Source organism: Dipodomys spectabilis, unplaced genomic scaffold, assembly GCF_019054845.1.
Source record: "Dipodomys spectabilis isolate Male_0828 unplaced genomic scaffold, ASM1905484v1 ptg000001l, whole genome shotgun sequence".
Lineage (NCBI taxonomy): Eukaryota > Metazoa > Chordata > Mammalia > Rodentia > Heteromyidae > Dipodomys > Dipodomys spectabilis.
The window spans coordinates 31,997,157-32,010,569 of record NW_024870678.1 but is presented as its reverse complement, the minus strand read 5'-3'; the positions used below and the strand labels follow the sequence as shown (position 1 = coordinate 32,010,569).

General features: G+C 42.2%; 1 protein-coding gene across 2 annotated transcripts in view; it reads right to left on the bottom strand.

Moving 5' to 3' along the window:
* Pcmt1 (protein-L-isoaspartate (D-aspartate) O-methyltransferase) overlaps positions 1-13,413 on the bottom strand; it is a 43,988-nt gene that overhangs the window by 28,694 nt on the left and 1,881 nt on the right. The gene's annotated exons all lie outside the window — the stretch shown is intronic.

The following is a 13,413-nucleotide window of genomic DNA, read 5'->3' as shown; positions in this document are numbered from 1 at the left end:
AATAAATGTAACCTAATAGCTTGGGCAGCAAAGTCCTCAAGACTCCACCTCCAATTAGAAAGAATGCCTGACTAGAGGCATGGCTTAAGTGATAGGACACCAGCAGTGTGCCAAAAAGTCAATTGAAAGTGTGAGGCCCTGAGTTCAAACCCCAGGACCAACAGAAGGAAGGAAACCAGATAAGGAGAACATGTACTGTGTGATATAACATAAAAAATTCTAGAAAAGCCAAAAGAATTGTGGGAAAGGGCTGGCAATCAGGATGGCAGTAGAAAGAAGAGATTAGCTTTCTACAGCAGAGAGTAACCTAGCTTTTGTAAAGGGCAAAAAGCAAACATTTTAGGCTTTGTGGGCCACATAGCTGCAGTTGCAACTACTCAACCCTGCTACTGTACTACCAGAATAGCTACAAATAATATAAAGCAAAGGGTTTCTATGTCTTAGTGATGAAATCCGGCAGCAGGCCAGATCTAACCTGTGAGCTTTTTGCTGCTTAGAGTGGTAGTTATACACTATGTATGCTTGTCAAACTTCTTAAACTGCATTTTCCAAATTAGTTAAATTTATGTAAATTAGAATAGTAAAGTTGTTTTGGTTTTGGTTTTTTTTTTGACAACTATACTCAGGGCTTCAATCATGCAAGGTAGGCATGTTACCACTGGATCCATGCTTCCAGCCCCTCCATTTTTAGTTGTTCTTGTTTGTCCGTCATGGGGTTTGAACTCAGGGCCTGGGTGCTGTCCTTGGGCTTTTTTTTTTTTGCTCAAGGTTAGTGCTCTACCACCTCAGCCATACCACCACTTCCCATTCCCTGGTGGTTAAAAGGACTTTTCTGCTTCGGCTGGCTTTTATCCATGCTCCTCAGATCTCAGCCTCCAGAATAGCTTAGATTACAGGCATTAGCCACTGGCACCCAGCCTATTATTTTTGAAGAAGGTCTTGCTTTATATCTGTGCCAGCCTGGGTTACGATACTCCTGCTTGTGCTTCTCCATGCCCCACTATGCCCAGCCATTGTGTTTACCCAGGACCATGCCACTACACCCAACCATTGAGGTGGAGTCTCAAACTTTTTTTTTTTTTGCTGCCAGTTGTGGGGCTTGAACTCAGGGCCTAAGTGCTGCCCTGAGCCTCTTTGTGTTCAAGGTTAGTGCTCTACCACTTGAGCCATAACACCACTTCCAACTTTTTCTGTAGTTTATTGGAGATAAGAGTCCCATGGACTTTTCTGCCTGGGCTGGCTTCAAACTGTGACAATCGGATCTCAGCCTCCTGAGCAGCTAAGATTACAGGCATGAGCCACTAGCGTCTGGCTTCTCAAAACTTTTATGCCTGGGCTAGCTAGCCTTCATTGAAGATTCCCCAACTTCTGTCTGCCCAAAAGCTAGGATTATAGTCTTGAGCCATTACACTTAACTCCTAAAGCTTATTTTTTTTTAAGTATAAGCCAAGGATCTTATTCCCAGCCAAGCTCTCTTTCAAATATCAAAGATACAGGGGAAAATAATGTTTGAATGTGCAAGAACTCAGAGAACACTGCATACATAAGTCCTTCTTGAGGTCGCATCTAGAGGGCAGGCTTTATGTAAACAAGAGATGAGCAGGACACAGAAAATAAAGATCCAGTTACAGAGCAAATATTTAATATGAGTAGAAAAATGCAACTAGAAACAACAGGAAAAAGAAAAAGGGCAGAATGTAGAAGGAGATTGGTAGCTTTTGTAGAGGTAATAGGAGGAATCAAAGGGTAGTATTTAATACTGATAGACCACACTGTAAAAGTCAAGAATAAGGTGAATTTGGAACACTAGAAAAGGTAAAAATAAACCTCTCAACAACAACAACAAAAGGATTTAAAATAGTCATAGACTAGCAAAGATAAACTTACATGCTCTTTTAATTTTAAAATATAATTTTGGATAAATTAACCCAAATAGAAAATTATATCTACACATGGAAACTTTGATTATTTAAGCAGTTATTAAAACTAAACAGTAGATATATTTTTTGAAGTTTAAAAGCAGAGAAACAACAATAGAGATAACATTTACTTAGTATGTAGTCCTAAGCACTCTACACAAACAATCTGTTAGGATATAAACTAAAAATAGTCTTAAGTTGTCTCTACCCAGCCTAAAAAGCAGGCACTATTATTTTACTTTACAGATTACAAAGCTGAAGTTACACACCAGTGGATTTAGTAGTTCAAGATCACAGAATAAAGGCTAGAGACACTTAAACTGAGAGACACTTAAACTGACACTTAAACTCACTCCTAACCATTTTACTACTATTACTAACATTTTCAAATGGCTTACTGAACTCTATTAATTTGTTTCCCAAAATAATTTTTTGAGTGGTTCATTTGCCCTGACACCAATTCAAATTCCACAGGGCTGACTCACATGCTCTCAAGGCCACAAGAGGCCTTAGAACCCATCAAGTCATAACTTCTTCATAAATTGGTACTATGCGCTCTACTGAAAGAGTTGCACTAATATGGTTCATTTTAGCTCCAAAAACAGTCCTTTCCATATTCAGACCCTGGAGATTAGTGAAAACATCCCTGTGTTAAAATAAAATGAATCTCTTTTTTGTTGTTGTTGTTAAAAAAGAGTCTCACACAAATGCTGGAAGGGATGTGGAGAAAGAGGAACCCTATTACACTGCTGGTGGGAATGTACACTTATACAACCACTGTGGAAAGCAGTCTGGAGGGTCCTCAGAAAGCTAAATATTGACCTCCCTTAGGACCCAGTCATACCACTTCTAGGCATCTATCCTGAACAACAGGAACCAGTATACAAGGACACGTGCACCTCCATGTTTATTGCAGCAATGTTCACAATAGCCAGGATAAGGAAACAACCCAGATGTCCCACCACAGATGAATGGATCCAAAAATTGTGGTATCTATACACAATGGAATATTATGCAGCCATGAGAAAGGACAAAATAATGGCATTTGCAGGGAAATGGATGGAGCTAGAAGAAATCATGTTGAGCGAGGTAAGCCAAGTACAAAGAGACAAACAGCACATGGTCTCCCTGATAAGTGGATGTTAAATTCAAAATGTTAGGTGATATGACAAAATTAACAAGACTTAAGAAACAAAGGACTTCCACTCATCTGGGTCAAATCACTACTAAATAACCCCATGCTGCTGATCACATGTATGGTATATATGTGTACACCAGACGGAAACCAGGAGGATGACACAGAACTAGAGGGAATCAGGGGAAAACATACACCAGCGGGACCCATCAGCTGCACTGGACATTGACCAAAATGAACTAAGCAAGTCAATGGCAGCGATGGGAGGGAGGGGACAAGTGGGAAAGGGGGAACAGCTGATCTATGCAAAATGAAAGAAATGTACATACCACCCAATGTGGAAGAAGTAACTTTATCGCAAAGCCCATAGAACTCATAAATGTTATAGACTATGATAAACAATTTGCCCCATGAAGGTTACAATGTGTTTGTGACTTTAACTAAGCATCACTATCCCACAATACTGTGAAATTTGGGAAATTATGTAAGCACTTAATCACAATAAAAAATTTGAAAAAAAGAAAAAAAATGAGTCTCACAGACTTTCCTGGCGGGGCTGGCTTTGAACCCCAGTCCTCAGATCTCAGCCTCCTGGGTAGCTAGGATTACAGGTGTGAGCCACTGGCACCCCACCTTTTTTTTTTTTTTTTTTTTTTTACTATCTATTCACTTGGTACTTAAATGTTGCTCCTTAGAGCCTTTGGGGGGGGGGGGGGAAGGTGAATTATCCAACCCATCCTTTTTTGTTTGGGTTTGTTTTGTCAGCTGGTCATGGGGCTTGAACTTAGGGCCTGGGTGCTGTCCCTCAGCTGTTCAGTTCAAGGCAAGCACCCTACCACTAGAGCCACAGTGCCACTTCTGGTTTTCTGAGTTAACTGGAAATAAGAGTCTCATGGACTTTCCTGCTTGAGCTGGCTTTGAACCATGATCCTCAGATCTCAGCCTACTGAGTAGCTAGGATTACAGGCGTGAGCCACCATCGCCCCAGTATCTTTTTTGATACTGGGGATGAAGCCAGCACTTGCCTAGCAAGCGTTTTGCCACTGAGCTATATCCCAGCCCAATCTTTTTTTTTTTTTTTAAATCTGAATCTTAACTTTTTCTCAGGCTAAGCTAAGCAACCTAACCCAACACTTCCAATTATGTTCATCAGTTTTTAAAACCATCATAATCACTTTGTTAACTTTTCTTTATAGAGATACTTAAAGGTAACCTCACATTTGCTTTTAGCAAATGTTCTTTCCCATTGCAAAAATCAAAGTAAACTAAAGAGACAATATATTTTTAACAAACTCGTGAATTTCTTTGACGTCTTTCTTACATATATAGACATATATGGAAGTCACTAAAAACATTACAAAGTATTCCTAAATAGCATGCTACTAATTACTGATTAAAAAGGCGAGCTTGAAAAGGCTGGATGCCAGTGGCTCACAACTGTAATCCTAGCTACAAAGGAGGCTGAGATCCGAGGATCACAATTCAAAGCCAGCCTAGACAGGAAAATTTCACGAGACTCTTTATTTCCAGTAAACTACCAAAGAGCCGGAAGTGGGGCTGTGGCTCACATGATAGAATGCTAGCTTTGAGGAAAAAGGAAAATAAAAAAATAAATAATCCTCAGGGGAAGCACTCAGGCCTTGAGTTCAAGATCTAGGTCCAAGGGCTGGGAATGGGAAGGTGGCTCAGTGATAGAGTGCTTGCCTTGCATGCATGAGGCCCTGGGTTCGATTCCTCAGCATCACATGAGCAGAAAAAACCAGAAATGGCGCTATGGCTTGAGTGGTAGAACACCAGCCTTGAGCTGAAGAGCTGAGGGACAGTGCCCAGGCCCAGAGTTCAGGCCCCATGACTGGCCAAAACAAACAAACAAACAAGATCTAGGTCCAATACACAGACACACAGACGCAGACACACAGACACAGGGATACACAGACAGACAAACAGACACAGACACAGACACAGACACACACACACACACACACACACACACACACACACACACACACACACACACACACACACATACACACAGAATGTGGAGGCAATGGTTCACACCTGTACTCTTATGTGGAGTAGACATCAGGAGGATCAAGATTCAAGCCCAGGCAAAAAATATCCCATCTTAACCAATAAAAACTGCATGGGGGGTTTGGAAAGGTGGCTCAGTGGTAGAGTGCTTGCCTTGTATACATGAGGCCCTGGGTTCGATTCCTCAGTACCATATAAGCAGAAAAAGCCAGAAGTGGCGTGAATCAAGTGGTAGGGCGCTAGCCTTGAGCTGAAGAGCTGAGGGACAGCGCCCAGGCCCAGAGTTCAGGCCCCATGGCCAACCAAAAAAAAAAAAAACCTGCATGGGGACTGGGAATGTGCTTAGTGGTAGAGTGCTTGCCTAGCCTGCATGAAGCCTTGGGTTTGGTTCCTCAGTACCACATAAACAGAAACAACAACAACTGGATTTAGGTGCCATGTACCTGCCATCCCATCTAGAGGAGGAAGTATAAATAGAAGGATCACAGTCCAGAATGGCATGGGAAAAGACAAGACCCAATTTGAAAAGATAACAGCGCTAAGAGCTGAAGGGGGTGGGAGGCCTGATATTCAAGGGGTAGAGTGCCTGCCCAGCAAGACAAGGCCTTAAAGTGAAACTCCAGTACTGCAGATAGGCTGAATTTTTTTTTTTTTCTAGTACTGGGGTTTATACTCAGAAGTCTCATGCTTGCTTGCTTAGCTTGATTGCTTGGCTGGCCCTCTAAAATTTGAACCAGGCCTCCAGTCTAGCTTTTTACTGGTTAGCTAGTGAGGGAGTTTTACAGACTTTTCATCCTAGGCTGGCTTCAAACCACAACCATCCAGGTCTCAGCATCCTGGGTAGGTAGAATTACAGCCTTAAGCCACCAGAGCCTGGCTCAGAATAAAATTTTATTAGGTTACTGGGGGTTCCAAAAATTTTGCTCAAGCACTTACATTTTGAAAGACACCTATGCCAAATTAAATTTACTAAGTTATTAGGTTATATCTCTTGTTTTTGGTAATCTATGGCATATATAACTCTGTCAGTGTCCTGAAATGGCACTGTAACCTTATGTTTCACTTTGAACGTATAGCTTAATTAGAGGTAAATGTACAATTACCATTAGGCTTTCTGAAATAGTGAACAGCTTGAGAACCACCCATACTCAATCTGTTTCCAGCCTTGGACTCAGGGACCCTAAAATAATTATAACAATGGCTAATGTTGGTCCAAATATGCAACTGATCCAAATGAGACGCTAGTAGGACTCTAAAAGGTAAATGTAACAGAATCTACACTATGATCCAAGTAATAAAAAAATGAGAAAATAAGAGTCATACTGCAGAGATCTATGTTTCCCTTCTCGACTTGAGAGGTGGAGAGGCATAAAACGTAAGGTTTGAATTCAGAGTCTCAGGCTACCCTGGTGAGGCTAGCATGGCTTTGTTAACTTGACTGGTGGTCTACCACTTGAGCCACACTTCCAGTTCTGACTTTTTGCTGGTTATTTTGGAGATAGAGTTTCTCAGACTTTCCTGCCCAAGCTGGCTTTGAACTGTAATTCTTTATATCTCAGCTCCCTGAGAAGCCAGAATTACAGATGTAAGCCACCGGCACCTGGCTAAGAGTCATGATTTATAGATAAAGAAAACTGAAGCCGGGCGCCAATGGCTCACGCCTGTAATCCTAGCTACTCGGGAGGCTGAGATCTGAGGACTGTGGTTCAAAGCCAGCCCAGGCAGGAAAGTCCGTGAAACGCTTATCTCCAATAAACCACCAGAAAACCATAAATGGCGCTATAGCTCAAGTGGTAGAGTGCTAGCCTTGAACTGAAGAGCTGAGGGACAGAGCTCAGGCCCAGAGTTCAAGCCCCATGACGAAAGGAAGGAAGGAAGGAAGGAAGGAAGGAAGGAAGGAAGGAAGGAAGGAAGGAAAAATGTGGCATGATTTTAAGCAATTGATTTTTTAAATGAAAACATTTGATGTTCTGCTTCAATAGCAGAGGAATCTGTGAAATCAGATACAAAGAACAGCTGATAGCATACTATCTGCAAACTACTGACACAGTCATAACTATCAATATCAGTTACTGATTTTCAACTTTTAAAATTAACAACACAGATGATTAACTTACTGCTCAGAATAAAATGGAAATGTCATCAATGTTCATAAAGGAATTGCTAATAAACAAGTGAGATGAGAGCTCGCTAATATCCTTTAAGAATTGGGAAGAGGGCTGGGAAGGTGGCTCAGTGGTAGAGCGCTTGCCTTGCATGCATGAGGCCCTGGGTTCGATTCCTCAGCACCACATAAGCAGAAAAAGGCAGAAGTGGAGCTATGAATCAAAGGTAGAGTGCTAGCCTTGAGCTGAAGAGCTGAGGGACAGAGCCCAGATCCAGAGGTTCAGGCCCCATGACCACTACCACCACCACCACCACGAACAGCAACAACAACAAAAAGAATTGGAATAGTCAAGAGGTAGTGTCAGTTTATAAACTGAGGACCAAGATATAAAAGTTGAAGTATGTAAGTCAAAGATACAGAAGATAGAGCTGGTGGTGTATTTCAGTGGTGGATCATCTTCCTTGCCATCTCTAGCACCACAAAAGCAGTTACAAAGGCACTCACAGAGCAGATACCAAAAGTTTTAACTATAGGACAGAGGAAGTTTGTAGTATACACTCTTTCCATTTTGACAGATTAGCAGCTGATGTGTAAAGTAATAAATATGAAACAGTAATTTAAGCACATGATTAGAGATATAGCTATAATCACTATAAGTACCAGAAACAGAAGTGAATGAATTTCAGCAATGGGAAGAGTGGAAACTTTAATTGTAAGTCCTTTTTACCTTTTTAAAATTTTAAAACGGGCACTGGTGGCTCATGCCTGTAATCCTAGCTATTTAGGAGGCTGACATATGAAGATCAAGGTTAGAAGGCAGCCCAGACAGTGAGCTTCTTATTTCCAATTAACCACTAGAAAACTGGAAGTGGTGCTGTAGCTCAAGTGGTACAGTGCTAGCCTTTACCAAAAGAGCTCAGCAACAGCACCCAGGCCCCAAATTCAAGCCCCATGACTGACAAAAAAAAACTGTTATTACAAAGGTGATGGACAGAGGAGTTAGCCACATAAACTTTTTAATCTTTTAACTGTGCATGCACGCACACAGAGACACACACACACACATTCCTTGACTGAAAAAATCTTAATTTCCCTTATCTTATTTCATAGATGAGTATAGTATACATATATCTTGTTATAAGATGTGCACATACTATGTACATTCTCTATATTCTATACTACATACATAGAAAGATGTAGCAGAGACTTCTTTTCTTCCAGTGTGGACATTTAACTGAGTGCAAGCTAGGATGGTGACACAAGCCTGTCATCCTAGCACTCAGGCAGTTGAGGTAAGAGGATCACAGGTTTTAGGCCAGCTTGGGCTACATAGGAATTGCTGTCTCAGAAAAAAAGGCACCTTCTTCAGTCTTCCTACAAGTATGTGTAGGCTTGCAATTAACTTCTTGCCAATAGAATATGCCCAGAAATTATATATCTAACTTTTAGATCATGTTCCTGTAAGAAATGGGTATCTTCCTCTTTCTCATTTTCCTTCCACTGGCTGGAATGTGGAAATGAGGAAGGTACTATCCTTAACCTTGCTGACAAGAGAAAAAACAGAGCAACAAGAGAGAAGGAACCTATGTCTTCAACATCATGGAAACCTCACATTCGCTCTGACCTGCTGAGATGTCCCTAAGCAATTTTTACTCAAGGCTAATGTTCTACCACTTTGAGCCACAGCGCCACCTCCAGTTTTTCTGGTGGTTAACTGGAGATAAGAGTCTTCCAAGCCGGGTGCTGGTGGCTCACGCCACCAGCTACTCAGGAGGCTGAGATCTGAGGATCTCGGTTCAAAGCCAGCCCGGGCAGGAGAGACCGTGAGACTCCTATCTCCAATAAACCACCAGAAAACCAGAAGTGGCGCTGTAGCTCAAGTGGTAGAGCGCTCGCCTTGAGCTGAAGAGCTGAGGGACAGCGCCCAGGCCCAGAGTTCAAGCCCCACGACCGACCAAAAAAAAAAAAAAAAAGAGTCTTCCAGGCTGGGAAGGTGGCTCAGTGGTAGAGTGCTTGCCTTGCATGCATGAGGCCCTGGGTTTGATTCCTCAGCACCACATAAGCAGAAAAGGCCAGAAAACAACAGAAAACAAAACAAAAAACCCAAAGGAGTTGGCACCAGTTGGCTCCCACTTGTAATCCTAGCTACTCAGAAGGCTGAGACCTAGAGGAGCATGGTTTGAAGCCAGCCTGGGCTATCTCCAATTAACCATGCCAGACTGGCATGGTTGTAGAGGGCAGCCATGACGGAAAAAGCCAAGCAAGAGTGCAAGGTCACAAATTCAAGCTCTGGTACTAGCACACATGCACATGCATGTATGAAAACACACACACACACACACACACACACACACACACACACAGCCTAAAAGTCAGAGTTTTTTTCATTTGATACGGCAAGCATCAAGAAGCCCAAGCAGAAAACTGATGTAACAGAAAACAGTACCCAAGAGAAATCAAATCAGCATAATGGGAAGAATAGATGGGAGAGTAAAAAATTGTGGCAATATTCCAGACACCAGCTTCAATCACTCCAAGTGTAAACAAAAAGAAAATCATCTAGGATGGGGCTCTATAGTTTGGATCTTTGTTGTTGTTTTTTTGGGGTCCGGTAGTGGGGCCTGAACTCTGGGCCTGGGTGCTGTCCCTCAGCTCTTCAGCTCAAGGCTAGAGCTCTACAACTTGAGCCACAGTGCCACTTCCGCCTTTTTTTTCTTTTTGTTTATATGGTACTGAGGAATCGAACCCAGGGCCTCAGGCATGCAAGGCAAGTACTCTACCACTAAGCCACCTTTCCAGCCCTATAATTTGGATCTTGAATGTCCCTCCCAAAGGCCTATCTGCTTGCTACAGGATTAGTCCCTAGCTTGGCCTACTGCCAAGTGGTAGAAACTTTTAAGCCAGCAATCCTAGTGGGTAGTCTTAGCTCATGGGGGCTACCTTTTCCTAGGGTCAGAAGCTCTGCTTGGTTACCTTGCCACAGGTCCAAAGCAACAGTCAATTAAAACAGACTGAAACTCAAAACAAAAAACAATACCCAGGGCTGGGAAGGTGGCTCAGTGGTAGAGCGCTTGCCTTGCATGCATGAGGCCCTAGGTTCCATTCCTCAGCACCACATAAGCAAAAAGAAAAAAGCCGGAAGTGGCGCTTTGGCTCAATTGGTATAGCGCTAGCCTTGAGCTGAAGAGCTGAGGGACAGCGCCCAGGCCCAGAGTTCAGGCCCCATGACCGGACCCAAAAAAAAAAAAACAAAACAAAAAACAATACCAAGTAAATCTTTTCTCTTAAGTTGATTTTTCTCAGATATTGATTACAGTAATAGAAAACTGGGATCCCAGACTATAACTATACCTAAGACAACATAGAGAAACTTTTGTTTATGGGAAGAATCTGGACTCATTTGGAGAAGCAAGCTAGAAAAAGTCTAAAGTGTTGTACGTACAGTTTAAAGGGCAATTCTGATGGAGACTCAGAAGCAGCAAGCTGCTAAGAATGCAGACAGTATATTCTATACTGATGACATAATTTCAGATAGAAAGGAAATTATATTGAGGGGCTGGGAAGGTGGCTCAGTGGTAGAGTGCTCGCCTTGCATGCATGAGGCCCTGGGTTCAATTCCTCAGCACCACATAAGCAGAAAAAGGTGGAAGTGGCACTGTGGCTCAAGTGGTAAGTGCTAGCCTTGAGCTGAAGAGCTGAGGGACAGTACCCAGGCCCAGAGTTCAGGCCCCACAACCAACAAAAAAAAAAAGGAGATTATATTGAAAACTAGACCAAAGGCCACTTGTGCCTTGTGAACCTGTGGCAAAGAATTTTTCATCTGTCTTGGAGGCTGTGGGAGCCTGTGCTTAAACATAATAGACAAATTTATCAAGTGGGTGAGATTTCCTAAGAAAAAAAGCATTCAGGTTATGGTATGAACTTTACAGGCTGCTTTTAGTCTAATTTATAACAAGTCTAATTTATATTAAGTGGGAGCAAAAAAGGAACAGAGCAGAAATATTTGAAAAAGTTGTAGTTTGGCCAACAAAGAAACATACATAGATGGTATGGCCAAGGAGCTCTGCAGTTGCTGAGGAGACTAATACCACTGAAAAGAAGCCAAGTGCTTTGTACCAGACAACAGGGTGCCTGGTAGGCATCTCAGGAATCAGTTGACATGTTGCAGGCTGACATGTAGAAATGGAAGACTTTATAAGACTTTCTAGGTCAGAGTCCACAGAAGAGGTTCAGACACCACTCTGGCCCATACCTACTTTAGCAGTCATGCTATATGTAGTTATTAAGGCTCTCAGAGGTTGCCACTACTGTGGTTCCAATGGGCTCAAGTATAGACAGCCCTGCTTGTGGCAGAACCTTGACATACACCCATCTGATGGAGGTTTTACAGACATACACAATGCAGGTTATGGGATCACGATAGCTTCCTCTGAAATTTCAAAGGAAAGACTGGGAAGCTGGGCGATGTGTGACAGGGCAAGAAGTCTTTAGGCCACAGGGTTCATGCCCTAGAATGAGATTTTTGAGCCCCTGATCGCCTCTCTTTTCCTTCATGGCCATAGGTGAGGTGTTATGTCCTGTCATTCACTTCTGCTTATAAGTGCTCCCTTATTATGGGGCCAACCCATTATGGTCTAAAACTCCCAAAATGAACCCAAAATAAGCTGTTTGATCCAAGAGTACACGGCTAACATAATGAAGCCTTGTCTGAAAAAGAAAAAATGGCACTCAAATATCATTTGGTTGCCTGGCACCAGTGGATCATGCCTGTAATCCTTGCTATTCAAGATTCTAAGATCTGAGGATTGTGTGGGGAAAGTCCATGATTTTTTTTTTTTGGGGGGGTTGGTCATGGGGCTTGAACTCTGGGCATGGATGCTGTCCAAGTTTTTCACTCAAGGCTAGTGCTCTACCACTTGAGCCACAGTGCCACTTCCGTTTTTCTGGTGGTTAATTGGAGATAAAAGTCTCACAGCCTTTCCTGCCCAGGCTGGAAACCACAATCCTCAGGCCTCAGCCTCCTGAGTAGCTAGAATTACAGGTGTGAGCCACCTGCACTGGCTCCATGAGATTCTTATCTCCAATAAACTACCAAAAAGCCAGAAGTGGAGCTGTGGTTCAAATGGTAGAGGGGCTAACCATAAGCAAAAAGCAGCCCAGAAACAACATCTCAACCCTGAGTTCAAGCCCCCAAACTGGCGGGCGCACGTACCCCCCCCCTCCACAAAACTATATATAAACAAAAGAATGTTAACCTTCCACAAAATATCTGGTTTAGATAAGCCTGCTCTAAAAGACTAAATCAAATACTCCTGCTACCATATTCTTCCTAAGTTTCACCACAGCTTTATTTCAATGAAAGTTGGGGGAGGGGGGCAAATGGCACAAAGCCCTGCTTGGGGTGGGGGCACTTAGGAAGAACATATGGAAAAAATTAAGGAAAAAGGAGATTTTTTTTCAAGTTGTGTGTCAATGTTTACATGAGTAACTTTGTTTTTTTTTAATTTTATTACATATTTTTTAATTGTAAAAATACCATACAAAGGGGTTACAATTACATGAGCAAGGTAATGAGTATATTTCTTTCTCTCTCTTTTTTTTTTTTTTTTGTCAGTCATGGGGCCTTAACTCTGGGCCTGGGTGCTGTCCCTCTTCAGCTCAAGGCTAGCACTCTACCACTTGAGCCACAGTGCCACTTCCAGCTTTTTCTGCTTATGTGGTGCTGAGGAATTGAACTCGGGGCCTCACGCATGAGAGGCTAGCACTCTACCACTAAGCCACCTTCCCAGCCCGTTTTGTTTTACTTTGTTTAATTTTGAGACATCTTAGATGTAGCCAAAGCTAGCCTAGAACTTATGATCTTCCTGCCTCAGTCTCCCAAATGCTGAAAATATAGTTATGCACCACTACGCAGGGCTCAAATATTACTTTTATAATAAACTAATAAATAAAAAATAAATCTATTAGCTAGAATTACCTCAGTAAGTTTAAAGTTGCACAAGTGTTACATAAGAGTCTATACAACTTGTAGACTCAAATTTCCTCTTTTCAATCATAAAACAGTATAAAACTGTGTAACTGCAACATCACCCTCCACATACATTAAGTAATCCTTATCAATTTTTCTGAAAGAAAAACATCCATAGAAATTTCAGTTAAGAATAGCAATACATTGAAGTGAAAACCACCAGGAAAAGATCCAGTCTTGGGTTGCCACAAAT